Source organism: Populus euphratica, unplaced genomic scaffold, assembly GCF_000495115.2.
Source record: "Populus euphratica unplaced genomic scaffold, PopEup_1.0 scaffold44.1, whole genome shotgun sequence".
Classification (NCBI taxonomy): Eukaryota; Viridiplantae; Streptophyta; class Magnoliopsida; order Malpighiales; family Salicaceae; genus Populus; species Populus euphratica.
In genome coordinates this window covers 1,055,752-1,074,075 of record NW_011499865.1, presented here as the reverse complement: position 1 = coordinate 1,074,075, position 18,324 = coordinate 1,055,752, and the positions used below count along the sequence as shown (strand labels likewise).

The window sequence follows — 18,324 nt, the reverse complement described above, 5'->3', positions numbered from 1 at the left end:
TCTAAGATTATCAAATTTAAATGCTCATTTAACATGGTTAAGAAGCAATCTAAAAAAATAAAGTTCTTTAATAACAGGGTGAACATACATTAAACAACCAAAATTAAAAACTTTTTAACCAAGGAATCCATTCTTTTAGGCCCATCATCAAAAAAAAAATATTAGTAATTTGTGAACGGTATAGTTTACTTGCGTCATCATCAAATTTCTTACGTACAAACCATTTTATGAACTTTGTTTTTTCAATACTCGGTTCCCTAAATATCAATGAAAGGCTTTCATTCATTGAATAGACTACAATAACTTATTTTTACAAGGAATCAGAACATGTTTTATTATCACTTATTGTCTGCATAAGAAAATAATCATTGGTGAGATAAGCATTACTACTAGGTAAGATATATAATCAGAAAAATGGTTTGCTATAATTTTGAGGGGTGTAGCTCAACAGGTCAGGCTTTGAATTTGTTACCTAAAAGTTACATGTTTGAGTGTCACAAATTTCAAGGTTACTTGAGGCTTATATGATCGTTAACTTTAAAGCATTGAAAGATTAGTTAAGATGCGTATAAATTAACTCAAACATCCACAGTTAAAAAAAAAATTGCTTGCTGCATTGTAAGATAAAGAAACACCAGATCTAACTTCATATGATGCTTGCAGTCTTTAGCAACAATCATAAAATTATTTCTCTCAAATACAAAAATTCAAATTAAAAGGTGGCAACGATCATAAAATTATTGCTCTCAGATACCAAAATTCAAATTAAAAGGGCATGAACATAAAGGATGAGAACTTAACCCTAGAGCTGTTGTGTACATTGTTTCAATACATGGTAAATTAACCCATATGCCACAGTGACTTGCTGACGATTCTTAGTTTTTTTTTTCAATAACAAGATTGTTATCTTACTTTAAATATTTTTCAAAAAAGCTCTCTCTTAATCTTTTGCATTTGTTTAGTATATTTAATTTCACAAGAAAATCACATATTGTAGAATAATTTATAGTCAGTGTATGAATTCATTTCAATTGTTTTGAAAAATATTATCTTGCTCGTAAAGTTCCATAGCAAGTTTCACATATAATAATTAATCTATACTATTATTGAACCATTTTAATCATAATAAATGTCACAACACTCACCATCACATATAATACTTTTTAAAAATATTTTTTTATTTAAAAATATATAAAAATGAATAATTTTTTTAAATTTTTTTATTTTTAATACCAATACATTAAAATCATTAAAAAATATTAATTTGATGATTTTTCAAGTCAAACACACTTTTAAAACGTAGTTTCAAGCATAAAAACAAGTAGTATAACCTTCACTATTACAAATATTATTGATTCATCACTATCTCTATAACATTATTTTTATTGTTTTGCCCATATGATAATATGAGAATATAGTGTATGATATTTTTTAAAAAATATTTTTCAATTAAATATATATTAAAATGTTTTTTTAATATCACATTAAAATTATAGGAAAACACATTAAAAATATCAATTTAATATTTTATACTAGGAAAATAATTTGAAAAGAAAATAAGAAACGATCATAAATGTCGTAATTCCACCAAGACAATTATGATCTCATCATAACCATTTCTTCGATCATTGCCTATCAATTTGTCAACACGATGAGATTCACCGTTATTATCGCTTTGTTAACACTATCACCACCACCTCATTGTCATTAAGAGTGCATTTGATATTGTGGTAGCAATTATGATTTGAAAAAAAATATTTTTATAAAAAGTATTTTTAGTTGAGGTTAGTTTAGAAAAATATATGTTTGGTTAAATCTATAGTTGAAATTGAGGCTGAACAAAAAATAGTTTAATATGTTTGTTTAAGAATGCTTTTCAAATTGAGATTATAAAATAACTAAAAAAAACATAGATGAATATTGATAGTTTTTAATTGAAATATTATAGATTTAACTACTGTTATTTTATCATGAAATAAACAATATTTTATATAAACTATTTTTTATTGTTTAGTTTAAACTTAGGGTGAGTAAAAAAACCGAGAACATTAAGAAAAAAGTAACCAAAAAAGCCAAACCATAAAAAAAACTAATTAAATCGATTATTTTAAAAAATTCAGTTCGATTCGGTTTCGGTTTAAGAACCTGGAATTAAAAAAACCCCAACTGAACCAAATCGGTTCAGTTAAAAGGGTACTATAAATACAAAATAAAAATAAAATGCTTTCTAATTGTTAACCCTAGCAAATAACAATACCTATCTCATCCGTGTCTATCTGCCTCCTCTCAACTCTCACAATTCATAGATCTTATTCTCAAGTCTCCATCTCAAAATCTCTCACACACTCAGCATCATTCAAACAAAATCAAATTAATCAATCTTTATCTTTATTCTCCTCACTCGTGTTGTCTGCTAATAGATCTTCAATCTTCATCTTCAGACCTAACAAACCAGCCACATCCCTCTCATACACGAGCAAGACACATATTACACCTATCCTTTAGATCTAGCAAACTAGTCACCTTCCTCTCGTACACTCGACTTTGAATCTTGTCACACCGGTCACTAGGTATGATTTCTTTTTATGTCAATCTCTATTTTTTTTTAACATATGCTATATGATTTGGGATGACTGGTTGAAGTGTTACTTGTTTCTCTTGCACATTTACTTTCGTATCCATGTCTTAAGCTATTTCTATTACATGAATTCGAGGGTTTGCAAATATAATAAAAAGGCATAATATAATGAAAAGGCTTAAGATAAACACTACCATTATGTATTGAAACATGGCTTAATAGCAATAGAAATAGGGAAGGATTTGGCAAACCCTCGATGGTTGTATTAGGTGTAAATTGTCATTTATACCATTAAAGGTGTCTTGCTATACTTGGATAAAATGCCTGTATCAAATATCCCATGACTCGTGTAAGGTAATAGTTCATTTTGAGTTCAATGTAGCAAACAATGTGAAGCTTATCTGTTAGTCTAATGTGGTCTTTCTTAGTCAAAGTATGAGAAATTTTAAAATTTTAATTTTTAGATTGAAGAGTATGGAAAGAAGGAATAGGAAATCCGTGCATACATCTATGAGCTCTAGCTAAACAAAACCAACAAGGTTTATGCTATAATTTTATATTGAGTTAGTAAATTTAAAATATGACTAGTGATTTCTAAAATGAATAAATCACCTTAAAAATCAGACAATGCACCAAGCAGGTCTTGCAAATAAAATGGCTATTCAAACTTGTTGCTTAGTTTCTATTTTAAAATATGGGATCTTATCCCATAAAGCTTGCTTGTCTTTCTTTTATTTTATAAGATATTTTATGATATTTTATCTTGAAAATTCATGGTTTTATTCCCCCTTCTCTTGTCAAACTTGTTGCTTAGTTGCTATTTATTTGTGTGTGTTTTTAATATCTCGAGATACATCTAAATGGGCTATAAATGTTACTTGGGTTTTATAAGGTTAAGTGATATTCTAAAATGTCAAGAATTAAATTGTTTCTTGTTTGTCTATTATTTTTTATTGCATTGCTACAATAAGTGGCCTCTATATGTTCCTATAGGCATATTTATTACTATTGGTTTCTTTGAATTTTAGTGCATTTAAGTCTCATATAAATTATGGTCATTAACATGTTTTCATTTTGTATTAACAGATGGAAAATCTTCAAATTCAAAATGCTTCATCCACAAGGATGATGTGCACAATAAAAAATTATATTTTTTATATGAAGAGTTTTATTTTTTATGACAAGGTTATTTATATATGAAAAGTTTTATTTTTTATGACAAGGTTATTTATTGTTTTTTTAAAGCCCTTTTGAAGGCAATGCTTTATAATTTAAATTTTAATTTGGCGTGTGTTATTTACACTTTGATGTAGGAAGAGTCCAAGACACAAATATTAAAAAGACTTGCAACATATTGAACATAATATTGACACTGATAATTAAATATAAATGAATATTCAGCGATAAAAAAATTAAATATATTATAGAATCTTGTAACTAAATTAGATAATATTAACATCAATTACAAGTCCATTAGAAAACCTATCGAAAAGCAAAAAAAAAAAGCCTAAAAAAATATAGGTTTTTCAATTGAAATGGGTCAATTTGAATCGATTTTGATTCAAATTTTTCAATTTTATAAAATTTTATTTTGGTTAGTTTTTTAGATAAAAACCAAACCAAATTAAAAATGATCACTTTTAGTTAAACAAACTATTTGCAATTCTATCACATACGAAATCCATCTGACAAGAATTATAGTTTTCATAGTTTTCTGAGCGTGCAACAATATCAAGTAAAATATTATCACAATAGGAATAAAATTATAATTACAATCAAATTCTGTAAATGCTACGTCATCATATGATCTCCTTATAATATAATTATATAATATCATTAAATAATGTTAAACACTGGTTTTTCAAATAAAACACAATATTTGAGAGTTTTTTTAGATTTTTTTTAATTTACTGGGTTAGACTTGGTCCAATACATTAAGATTTGGGCTGGACCGAGTCTGGCTATGAATAATGGAGACGCTTTCCATTATTTATATGAGCAACAGAGAATGCAAAAGATGAAGTCGGTCCAATACATTAAGGTTTGGGTTGGACCGATTCTGGCTATGAATAGTGGAGACGCTTTCCACTATTTACATGAGCAACAGAGAATGCAAAAGATGAAGGAGAAAGAGAAGGGGAAGAATAAGAGTAATAGCTAGTGGTGGAAATGGCGGAGGCTGATGATGAGCTGCTCTCTACTATTTACATACAACGTGAATCAATTAAATCTGTTAATGAAATATTTGCATCACCCTTAACTTGCAAACAAGCCTTTATATCAAATATCAAACAGGCGTCTAAGAATAAGAAGTCCTTGCCTTTTCAATTGTTATTGGCTTATTTTCTAGCATCTGATTGTGGACATCAATCCCAAAAGGAGAAGAAGAAAGAGAAAAGAAAAGGAAAGAAAAAAAAAAGTGGTTAGAGGCAAAAATTGTGGAGGTTGGTAGTGAAATGAAGCTATTTTTTTATTGATAGACAACAATTTTTTTTTTTTTACTTTTTTTTTTCTCTGTCTACAAAAATAAAATAGAGGAGAAAGGTAGCAAAAGCAACTAGAAATAGCTTAACAAAAAATGAGTTTTGAACTTATTTAATGATGGGCCATGCATGTGTTTTGTTTTGTAACCAAATAAAATGAAATCACAAAAACGCTTCCACAAAACATATAATAAGGCTACCGCCACCATCGACGTGAGCATAAGCGCTTCGTTACCATGATGTATGATCATCCTATCACCGTCGAATGTTTCTTGTAAAATTTGTTTTATGGAGAATATTTTAGAGAAAAAATGAAACTATTTTAGCAAAACAATGTTCTTTAAGATATGGGCTTTTCAAAATTTAAACAATCCAGTTAAAGCAGGCCCCAAAAATATCCTGCAACGGACAGAACCTTGATGGAATCACAATTAGCGAGTTACCTTGCTGAATGGAGGAGAAATAAACAAAAATCCATTCATCACAAAATATCTCTGTCTCCGCTTTAACTCCATCGAACCGTCAAATTCCCTCCGTTCTAGACCCACTGGGCCGCAATCTTCCCAAGACAGACTGGTTTTCGCTACTAACTCGAGGCCGTCTTAAAACAGCCCAAGACAAATACCTATCTAGTACAGCGGAGATGTACATTATTAAGGTACAACCCACCGGCATCCCATTTTAGCTCGTCGAATCATTAAGGAACACAGACCCATTTTCTCTTCCACTACTCGATCTACCAACGAACACCCTCTCTCTCCTCCCCCTCGGGCTTCTGAAATCGAAACCCCGGATCCAGGGCACCATGGCTGCTGCCAATGCCCCAATCACCATGAAAGAGGCTTTAACGGTAATACTATCAACATTTTCTCCCTAGATCTCGTGATTTCTTTTAATAAAAGTCTTCGTTCTTATACTGGTTTTGTTTGATTTGTTGTTGAATTGTAGTTGCCAAGCCTCGGGATCAATCCACAGTTCATAAATTTCACCCATGTGACGATGGAATCAGAGAAGTACATCTGCATCAGAGAAACGGCGCCGCAGAACAGTGTGGTTATTGTCGATATGAGCATGCCTGCGCAGCCTCTGAGAAGGCCTATCACGGCCGATTCCGCCTTGATGAATCCTAATTCCCGAATTCTCGCTCTCAAAGGTACTCTTATAACTTATAATGCCATCATTTTTCATTTATTTAAATTGATTTACATATTTTAGAGTGAATAATGGAGAAGTATATTTGTCATCTGTTTTTAATGGCAATAATTATAGTCTTAATCTTTGTCTATTGGTTAATGGATCTGCTGTTTTTTTTACTGGAAGCTCAACTCCCGGGAACTACTCAGGATCATTTACAGATATTTAATATCGAAATGAAAGCGAAAGTGAAATCACATCAAATGCCTGAGCAGGTTACTATATATCGAGTTTTGATTCGATTTTGTTCTTTAGTTTTAGAATGCCAGTCTAAATTATTGTATTTAGAATGCCAGTCTAAATTATATTATTCATTGTTGGTTGGCGCTATAGGTTGTGTTTTGGAAGTGGAGTAGTGCTACCATGCTGGCCTTGGTAACACAGACTTCTGTTTATCACTGGTCAATTGAAGGCAAGCTTCTGTATCTTTCATTATTTTTAAGATATTGTCTTTTTTTTCCACCGCATCATTGTTTATGATTCTATCTTCTTGCAGGTGATTCGGAGCCTGTGAAGATGTTTGATAGGACAGCTAATCTGCAAGGTAATCAGATAATCAACTATAGATGTGATCCTTCAGAGAAGTGGTTGGTCCTCATTGGAATTGCTCAAGGTCCTCCAGAGGTGTGTCATTTGTGGTCTTCTATTATTTACATAGAGAAATTTCTTCATGTATTCATGACACATTGGTCATACTAGTGGCTCCATTTTTGCTATGTTATAAGAATTTATAAGTTAAATTTTTAGTAAGTGAAATGGCTGTTAGGTGCTATACATGCTTTCTTTGTATGTTTTGATTTGCTAAGTTACTGTACTCTTGCCTTTGTTTCTTATGATAAAATTCAATGCTTCTGATGCAGAGTCTCTTTTGGACCCGGGCCAATAATATTTTGGGCTCTTGACTTGTTTATTTCCTTTTATGTTGTTTGGTCTGCTCTCTTTTAATAACTTGTATGAAAAACTTGGTATCCTCCTGGTGTATTGGGCGCTCTTTAGGGATGAAGTGGTATGTTTTTCAAACAATTCTTCAACAATTGAAAGATTTAGTTGCTTCATGCATTACTTGAGACTAGGAGTTGCCACAAGTGTAATTTTTCATTCAATTGATACTACTCAGAATAATGCACTGTTACATGTAACTTATCTTATCTTGAGATCATCCTTGGTTAAATTTTTCCTTGTCCATGACATTGAATATTGTTTTCCCTGTAGTGTAGGATATGCAAGTCTGCATTTTTCTCGGTGGGAAATCAAAAGAGCATATGTTTTTGCACAATAGAGTGGTTGATTGTGGAAGTTAATTATGAGGACTTAATTTTCAGAACTGTCAAACACTGACACTGTAAATAGATGCCCAAACAGACAATATTGTGTGCACTTGTTTTTGTAGCAGTTTCCTTTGCTGTAATTTCATTGTGTCTGAATGTTGTCTATAATGTAAGAACTCATTTGGACCATGGTTTGTATTAGTTCTAAATTTGTTGGTTTGTCAAAACATTGTGATTATTTCCAAATTTGTTGGTCTATCAAAATGTTGTTATTTATGGTGATTTTCCTTCTTTTATCTGTAACTGTAGATAGGTAAGAATGTTATTTAGAGTATGACTTGTGATCCTTTAATCTGTTCAAGTACAATAACCAATCATTATTTGCTTTTGCTTTTCCCATATTTCTTGTCTTATCAAGTTTTTGAGTTATTATGTAAGATGGCATATTTTGTCTTTGCTGTTATTTTTAAAATATAAATATCAGCTCTTTAGTTGTGAAACATTTATTCCTTAAATGATTGGTATTGTACCTGCCTTGATGATTGTGAATACTTAGAATTCTTCTGGAGTTTTCAACAGCATTGGTTAATATCCTAATATTTGTTGCAGAGGCCACAATTGGCAAAGGGAATATGCAGCTTTTCTCTGTGGATCAGCAGCGTAGTCAGGCTCTTGAAGCACATGCAGCGTCATTTGCCTCATTTAAAGTGTGATGTTACTCTCATTTTTTTTTTCATTTTGTGGATTCTAATCCTTTCTGTGTTCCTCCTGGTATTGTATTTTAAATGTGCTTGTTTGATGCCTTTCCAGGTTGCAGGAAATGATAATGCTTCAATCCTTATCTCTTTTGCATCAAGGTCATTTAATGCTGGACAACTAACATCAAAGTTGCATGTTATTGAACTTGGTGCTGTGCCAGGTCATTTACTTTTCTCTGGAATTCATATTTCATATGTACATCATATGAAGTGTAATTGTGTCCTGGTTTCATTTGTTTGCTTTTATGCTGTCCCAAAGCAAGTTTTTGTTCTTGGTGAAACTAAAAGCATGTTGCTATAACTTTCCATATTGGCTTCCGGTGAAATCTTTTGGATACTGATGGTGCTATTGTCTATTAGGCAAACCATCATTTACTAAGAAGCAAGCAGACCTGTTCTTTCCACCAGACTTCGCTGATGATTTTCCCGTGTCAATGCAGGTAGATCATAGCTTCTTTTTTATCTAGACTGGCAGTGTTTCTAATAGGTTCAGCGCAAGCTAAAATTTGTTAACTCTTATTTTGTGACAGATATCCCAAAAGTATGGCTTAATATATGTGATCACAAAGCAAGGACTTCTATTTGTTTATGACCTAGAGACTGCTAGCGCGGTTTATAGAAACCGAATCAGTCCAGATCCTATATTTTTGACGACTGATGCTTCTTCAGTAGGTGGCTTCTATGCTGTCAATAGGAGAGGACAGGTTTTGCTTGCCACTGTAAATGAAGCAACACTTGTGCCTTTCGTTAGTGGCCAGGTTTGCTTGCTGGATTCTCTCCTTTTCTGTCATGTTTTAATATACAGAGGAGGGCCATCAATCTTATATCATTTTTTGGTGGTTTGGCAGTTAAACAATCTTGAACTTGCTGTTAATCTTGCAAAAAGAGGAAATCTTCCTGGTGCTGAAAATCTGGTAAACACATTATTTGCTTGTTTTCATTTGTTAACTTTGCCGAGCGTTGGAATTAATCGTACTTATTGTTTACTTACTTAATGTTCTTGTGTTCCTATGATATAATGTATCTTTCATCATTTTTTGCTTTCTCTATGCACCGGAAAAAAAAACTATTTATTGAAATGTTTCATGACATGAATCTGGAGAAAAATGATATTTGTTATTTAAGAGTTAAAGATTATCTTACCTCCAATAAATAACTTTGCGCAACATGATGTATCCGTGTCAATGCAGGTAAAACTTGAATATGCTAGAAAAACTTCCCACCTTTTGAATTTTCCATGAAAGTTAATTTTGTGACGCTTTCTTAAAGTTTGCATTATTTTATTTTATTTCAGTTTTCTCTGAATAGTATCACGGGTTGACTCAAAATTTTACCATGTATGCTTGAATTGATCTATGCCTGTGTGCATGTATGGTGTGTTTCTAGTTTCTACCATGAACATCTCCCATTGGTTGTCTCTTTCAGGTTGTCCAGAGGTTTCAAGAGTTATTTTCTCAGGCAAAGTATAAGGAGGCTGCAGAACTTGCGGCAGAATCTCCTCAAGGAATCCTGCGCACTCCTGACACTGTTGCTAAATTTCAGGTTTTTTAGTGCAAAGTTTATCCTTTCTTGTTTCTTTGGTTCTTTATCTATGAAGACACTGTAATCTGAAGGTCATGAATTTCTTATTTGGTCCATGTGCCACAGAGTGTTCCGGTGCAAGCTGGGCAAACACCACCATTGCTGCAGTACTTTGGAACTCTGTTGACTAGAGGAAAACTTAATGCTTTCGAGTCATTGGAATTATCACGCCTTGTTGTAAATCAGAATAAGAAAAATCTTCTGGAGAACTGGTTGGCAGAGGACAAGCTTGAATGCACTGAAGAGCTTGGAGATCTTGTGAAGGTCAGTTATATTCATTATTGCTGGTAATGTTTGGGTTCTTTTATTAATAGCCAAAAAAAGGCTATTTTATCATTTATTCTTTTAACTTTTGTTTAATATCCGTGCACCATGTTTTTACCTGACCTGACACTACTGAGATGTCATTGAGAGACCTCTCTTGGGTCCAAAAATTTATTCTGGTATCAATATCAATAAATATGGTATTCATCCCGGGCAATGGTTTGGTCTATTTTATTTTATTTTTTATTTATGTAAACAACTTGAATATATTTAATTTGACATGGATATCATTTTCTGCTTTGTCTGTGTAGTTAGTGTGTATAATTTCATTCATCTTTCTGATATTATAAACATGTTTCCATTGCAGACAGTTGATAATGATCTTGCATTGAAGATATATATCAAAGCTAGGGCAACTCCAAAAGTTGTTGCAGCATTTGCTGAGAGGAGGGAGTTTGACAAGATTCTTATATACTCAAAGCAGGTAAAGTACTCATGCTCTGTCATTAAAATCTTTTGATCTACGCTGCCAAATTCCAACTTAATGAATACTATGAATAGAATATTTTTAGCTATAGCTGTTAGTTATTTTTTGGGTGCTGACAACTTATATTTTATTTCACTGGTATAGGTTGGCTATAATCCTGATTATTTGTTCCTTCTCCAAACAATATTGCGGACAGACCCTCAGGTATGTGGACTCTCATTTTCTCAAATTTTTTAGTCACTCACTCACACACACATGCACACACACACACACACTGTTTTGTATACACAATGTGTCAACCAAAATGTAATGGCTGAAGCTTCTTTTATTTTGTTTTGAGTTTTGTTGGCATTCACCTTCGTTTCAACTTTCTGGATGCCAGGCTGCTGTTAATTTTGCTCTAATGATGTCTCAAATGGAGGGAGGTTGCCCAGTCGATTACAACACAATAACTGATCTGTTCCTTCAGGTTCTACTGTATTATTATTTTTTAGCACAAAATAATTCAATTATGCTCAGAAATGTTCCTTCTGTCCACATGATATATTATTTTTCCGTTTATTGCTGTTGTTGTTTTTCAGAGGAATTTGATCCGTGAGGCAACAGCATTTTTGTTGGATGTTCTGAAGCCAAATTTGCCTGAGCATGGATTCCTTCAAACTAAGGTTAATACTTTTAAAAAAAAGTTATTTTGTATAGTTGAAATCACCATTGATGGTCATTGCTTAACAATCTTCATGCTAATTTCCACCAGGTTTTGGAGATCAATCTTGTGACATTTCCAAATGTTGCAGATGCCATATTAGCCAATGGTATGTTTAGTCATTATGATCGCCCACGAATTGGCCAACTCTGTGAAAAAGCTGGGTTGTATATTCGAGCGCTTCAGGTAAAATGCCTTCTCGATCCTTAAGTAAAACCTTTTGTTTTGGAATTTCACTATTTCTTGAACTAACGATATTTTACATATAATGCAGCACTATACCGAGTTGCCTGATATAAAACGTGTTATTGTGAACACACATGTCATTGAGCCTCAGGTTTGCTCACAATGCATAAAAAAGTTTGTCCCAAGCGAATTTAACATTATCTCTAAATGTTTATGTTACTTCTTTTTAGGCTCTTGTTGAGTTCTTTGGCACTCTTTCTCGAGAATGGGCTCTTGAATGTATGAAAGATCTTCTTCTTGTCAACCTGAGGGGCAACCTTCAGATTATTGTGCAGGTAAAGTATCATTTTAGTAGCAATCACAAATGCAACCTTTTCTATTAGGTCTCATAGACATCTCTGTATGCAGACTGCCAAAGAATACTGTGAGCAATTGGGTGTGGATGCATGCATAAAGCTCTTCGAGCAGTTTAAGTCATATGAAGGACTGTATTTCTTTTTGGGTTCATATTTGAGCTCCAGGTACTCCTTTTTTGACAATGTGGATTCTCTTATCCAAAATACAATAATTTTGGCTGTTAAAATGTATGCTGCAACAAATCTCTTTGCTTTCTGGGCAGTGAGGATCCTGAAATCCACTTCAAGTACATTGAAGCGGCTGCAAAAACTGGGCAGATTAAGGAGGTAGAACGTGTGACGCGTGAATCTAACTTCTATGATCCTGAAAAGACAAAGAACTTTTTAATGGAAGCCAAACTTCCAGATGCACGTCCATTGATCAATGTTTGTGATCGTTTTGGATTTGTCCCGGACCTTACACATTACCTGTACGTAAACAATATGCTTCGCTATATAGAGGGTTATGTTCAAAAGGTAAATTTTATTCTTAGGTTTACTTGAAATGTTAAGTTTGAGATTTTTGTGTGATGGAACATTTTTCGTGTTTTTTAATTGCTAAAATCATTCATAAGTGGCAATACAGTCCCATTTTTCATTTTCTCCTTGTTATGTTTGACAGGTCAATCCAGGAAATGCTCCTTTAGTTGTAGGACAACTTCTTGATGATGAATGTGCTGAAGATTTCATTAAAGGCCTTATTCTTTCAGTTCGTTCTCTTCTGCCAGTTGAGCCCTTAGTGGAGGAGTGTGAGAAAAGGTTTGTTGTTTTTTCAAAATGTTATGTTCAATCATCTGTCCTTTGCAGCTTCACTTGCTTTTTTTCCTTGCAGGAATCGTCTCCGCTTGCTCACTCAGTTCTTGGAGCATCTGGTCAGTGAGGGAAGCCAGGATGTGCATGTTCACAATGCTCTTGGTAAAATCATTATTGAAAGTGGTGACAATCCAGAGCATTTTCTTACTACCAACCCCTATTACGATTCACGTGTTGTTGGTAAATATTGTGAGAAGCGGGATCCCACCCTTGCTGTTGTTGCCTACCGAAGGGGACAGTGTGATGATGAATTAATCAATGTCACAAACAAGAATTCATTGTTCAAACTGCAGGCCAGGTATGCACATTGTTCATCAGCAAGTGGTTATGACTCATTATGTGCTTAGATATGTTTCTTTCTGCTGATTTCCCAATGGTCTTATTCAGATATGTTGTAGAACGGATGGATGGTGATCTCTGGGAGAAAGTCCTTAGTCCTGATAATGAGTATAGACGGCAGCTGATTGATCAGGTTGTATCGACTGCTTTGCCTGAAAGCAAGAGTCCTGATCAAGTTTCAGCAGCTGTTAAAGCTTTCATGACAGCTGATCTTCCACATGAACTGATCGAACTTCTTGAAAAGATTGTTCTCCAAAATTCTGCTTTCAGTGGAAATTTCAATCTGCAAAACCTACTCATCTTGACTGCCATCAAGGCTGATCCATCAAGAGTTATGGATTACATTAATAGGCTAGACAACTTTGATGGTCCTGCGATTGGGGAGGTTGCTGTGGAAGCTCAATTGTATGAAGAGGCGTTTGCCATTTTCAAGAAGTTCAATCTGAATTTTTCAGCTGTCAATGTCCTGCTGGATAATATTCGCAGCATTGATCGAGCTGTGGAGTTTGCATTCCGGGTGGAAGAAGAAGCTGTCTGGAGCCAAGTGGCCAAGGCCCAACTGCGAGAGGGACTAGTGAGTGAAGCAATTGAGTCATTTATCCGTGCAGACGATGCTACTCAATTTTTGGAAGTCATAAAGGCTGCCGAGGATGCAGATGTATATCATGACTTGGTGAGGTACCTTCTAATGGTGAGGCAAAAGTCCAAGGAGCCCAAGGTGGATAGTGAACTCATTTATGCATATGCTAAAATTGATCAACTGGGTGAAATTGAAGAGTTCATTCTCATGCCTAATGTTGCTAATCTCCAAAATGTTGGAGATCGCTTATATGATGAAGCCCTGTACGAGGCAGCAAAGATTATATTTAGATTTATTAGTAACTGGGCGAAGTTAGCTGTTACACATGTTAAGCTAAACGAGTTCCAAAGTGCTGTTGATGCTGCTCGAAAAGCAAACAGCTCGAAAACATGGAAAGAAGTCTGCTTTGCATGTGTTGATGCTGAGGAATTCCGCTTGGCTCAGATATGTGGTCTCAACATCATCATACAGGTGGTTATTGTTTGAACCTTTTCTTTCAGTCTGACTTTTAATGTTGTGAGCGCAACTTGCTATAACCTTATACAGGCCTTGGCCCTTTTCTGCTGGTTTTTTCCCTTAAATCCTTATCTTTAGCAAGTAACATAGCTAATGGTAGAAAATGAATTTCTGTGCATAAATGGAAAGTATTCAAGTGGTCTTAAATTCTGATTTGTGTTTATTCTATCATTATAGGTTGATGATTTGGAAGAGGTCAGTGAGTATTACCAGAACAGAGGATGCTTCAGTGAGCTCATCTCTCTAATGGAAAGTTGGCTTGGTTTGGAACGTGCACATATGGGCATCTTCACTGAATTGGGAGTTTTATATGCGAGATACCGCCCTGAGAAGCTTATGGAGCACATCAAATTGTTCTCAACTCGTCTCAACATCCCCAAGCTTATACGGGCTTGTGATGAACAACAGCACTGGAAGGAACTGACTTATTTATACATCCAATATGATGAATTTGACAATGCTGCTACCACTATAATGAACCACTCTCCAGAAGCTTGGGACCACATGCAATTCAAAGATGTTGTAGTAAAAGTTGCAAATGTTGAGCTCTACTACAAGGCTGTGCACTTTTACTTGCAAGAACATCCAGACCTAATCAATGATCTTCTTAATGTGATTGCTCTTCGTGTTGACCATACTAGAGTGGTGGACATAATGCGAAAGGTACATTTTAACATTTATTGCATCTGTTGTTGTTGCACCCACTTCTCTTGGAAAGTTAGTGACCAGGAAGAGTTCTGTCTGTAATATATCTTATTCACATTTGCAATTCTGAGTTTCAGGCTGGTCAGCTCCGCCTTGTTAAGCCATACATGGTTGCAGTTCAGAGCAACAATGTCTCTGCTGTAAATGAAGCACTGAATGGAATTTACATTGAGGAGGAAGACTATGACAGACTTCGTGAATCTATTGAGTTGCATGATAACTTTGACCAGATAGGTCTTGCACAGAAGGTTAGTATAAATTTCAATAGATGACTGAAAGTCGTAAAGGTTGATTTTTTATTTACAAGCCCTAATAATGTGTTTGTGCAGATTGAGAAACACGAGCTTCTGGAGATGAGACGTGTTGCTGCTTACATATACAAGAAAGCTGGAAGGTGGAAGCAGTCAATTGCTTTGTCAAAGAAAGACAATCTTTACAAAGATTGTATGGAAACTTGTTCACAGTCTGGTGAAAGGGAACTTTCTGAGGAGTTGCTTGTCTATTTCATTGAGCAGGTTTGTTTTATCTAGTTCTTCTCTCCCCATGCTGTGTGTGGGGCAATGCAGCACACCTTTAGTGCTTGACAAAAGCTTTCTATCTTGAAGTCCCTGTGCAATCCTCCATCCCTCTTCACAATCCCAGCTATTTTTCAACTGCACCTTTCTCATTGTTTAATCCATTCAAATACTTGCTAAAACAAGATTGCCTTTGATATTTCTTCAAATCATTTTCTTAGATCTTTAGTGCTTGACAAGAGCTTTCTATCTTGAAGTCTCTGTGCAATCCTCCATCCCTCTTCACAATCCCAGCTATTTTTCAACTGCACTTTTCTCATTGTTTAATCCATTCAAATAATTGCTAAAACAAGATTGCCTTTGATATTTCTTCAAATCATTTTCTTAAGGATTAAGCCATTGGATGATATTGATTTTGGACCACTGTAATTGTTTTCTTCTATAATGCTGTCCTCTTTCAGAAAAGATAAAGACCAACCCTCCCCTCAACCCTCGGAAAAAAAAAAAGAAAGAAAGAAAGAAAGAAAGAAAATCTATTGTGCTAGATGCGCTTTGTCATATTGGGAGTCACAAATGAGAACTGTGCTGATGATCTTGTTAAATGCTGATGCAGGGAAAGAAAGAGTGCTTTGCAGCTTGCCTCTTTGTTTGTTATGATTTGATCCGACCAGATGTTGCTCTTGAGCTGGCTTGGATGAACAACATGATTGATTTTGCATTCCCATATCTCTTGCAGGTAGCCTTTTTGTTTGTCTTCTCCTTTGTTCTTAACTGTTGATACTTATTTGTCTTTGATTTTCCTCAACTTCTGATTTTGTTTTTCTTTTCTGTTTCCAAGTTCATCCGTGAGTACACAAGCAAAGTAGATGAACTTATCAAGGAAAAACTTGAGGCTCTTAGTGAGGTGAAGGCCAAAGAGAAAGAGGAGAAGGACATGGTTGCTCAGCAGGTATGGGCATCTTAATGCTCTTAACATAAATACTTAATTTACCAGTAAAAAATTCTTTTCCTTGTATTTTTTTTTATCTTCCTCGCAAAACTTTTCTGAACTTGTTCCCAAGCTTTCAATGAATATATGCATGAAAATAATTAGTGTCTTGAAAGCTCTTCTCCTTTCAATCTACTGATTTTTTCCATGTTGTTATATATGAAGTTGCTGATCAATGAAATTATAATATTTCAGTTTTTTTCTGGTTTGACAATGAAAAGACGTTATTAATATTTTTTCCAAATTTAACACCTCTAACTGCTTTTATAGAAGAAATGCAATTAACAATGCCCTTTTATAATGAAGTCTACGCCAATGTCTAACAATAGTTGTATTATTATGGATACTTGGTTTAAACTCATTCGACTTTTTTCGGTTCTTTTTTCTGCAGAATATGTATGCACAATTGCTGCCCCTTGCTTTGCCTGCGCCACCTATGCCTGGAATGGGTGGAGGTTTTGCACCTCCTCCAATGGGTGGAATGGGAATGCCTCCAATGCCACCTTATGGCATGCCATCCATGGCCCCCTACTGATTTGGACATCTACCTCAGAAATTAGGTTATCTAGAATTGCTTGTCTGTTATTGAAGGTTAATTCAGTTCTTTTGATGGCTATATACTTCCGGGAGGAATTAAACCGGTCCCTGCCATTGCATTTTCTGTAACTTCTATCTCTCAGAATTGGTTGTCATGTCATGCAGCAAGTTTTCCCCAGTGAAGTCTCGGCCATGAACATGTTTTCTACAGAGATTGGGTTATGAAATTTGTTGTGGTTGTGGCACGTGTATAGTTTTAGTTTTATTGTAGTAATAACATTTTGGTTTTGTTAATTGTCGCCTGCACGGTTCTTGGATTCATATTAGGGTTTTTTAAATTTTGTAATCACCATATTTCATTCATGTACAACACTTCAATTTATACTCTTGAAAATATTGTTGGGCTTGGATGCATGTTGCAAAGCAATTTTCTTACTCTTAATATGGCAGTGCTTTGAGCTGAACATTCTTGAATTTACGGTATTAGAATTTCCATCGTCGAGTCTCAAGCTTGGAAGCAGCTCCTGCTACTTCTGGTCGAAGCACTAACCTCTTGTAGGAAGCGGTTGCAATTTCTATCCAGCAGTCATCGAACCGGCGCTTGCTAGTTTAGGGCTTTATAGTGGCTGTGTTTAGTGACGAAGATCCCGGGGCTGCTTTATTATGATGACGGCGAGTTGTTTGAATGAAATGGCGGCGCATCATCTGGATGTGTACAGAGACGACTTTACCCTGCTTGATGAGAAAGAACAGCCTAATATGTTTTTATTATGTTAAACGGAAATCGTACCTTTTGAGTAAAACTCAATTAATAATACTCTGTTCTTCGTCGTGAGAAACACCTCCAAGTGGCTTTAACTGCAAATATTCTATAAGCAGGTAATGTCAAAATAAACCCAATGATATAACAATAATTTTTTTAAAAAAATTATATTTCCACGAGCTTGTAAGTTGTCATGTGACGACAGCACCTTTCATGATATAAAAGTAAATTGTTCTAAAATTTATATTCCCACAAACCTGTAAAGGACAGACATTTCTGACGTGTTGACTCAAGCTGTAAATGATTTTTCTTCTTATTTTATCGTCTTCAGATATGGAAACTTTCATAAATAAATAACAGTGATTATAATACTATGATGGATAAACCAGCATAGACAATAAATTTTAACCCCATGCATTACATAATAGTATTAAGATAGGTGATAATAATAATAATTTTTTAAAATATTTTATTTTTTAAATGTATTAAAAAGTATTTTTTATTTAAAAAAAATTAATTTTGATATTATTATATCAAAATAATTTAAAAATATAAAAACATATTAATTTTTAAAAAACACATTTAAAATTAAGAAATCATGCTTAGAAGTGTATTTGAAAATATGATATAGGAGTGTATTTGAAAGTATGATATCAATTATTTTTTAAAGT

General features: G+C 34.2%; 1 pseudogene; it reads left to right on the top strand.

Annotated features, from left to right (window-relative positions):
* Positions 1-5,742: 5,742 nt before the first annotated feature.
* On the top strand, positions 5,743-17,298 carry LOC105125946 (clathrin heavy chain 1-like; annotated as a pseudogene).
* Positions 17,299-18,324: the final 1,026 nt, after the last annotated feature.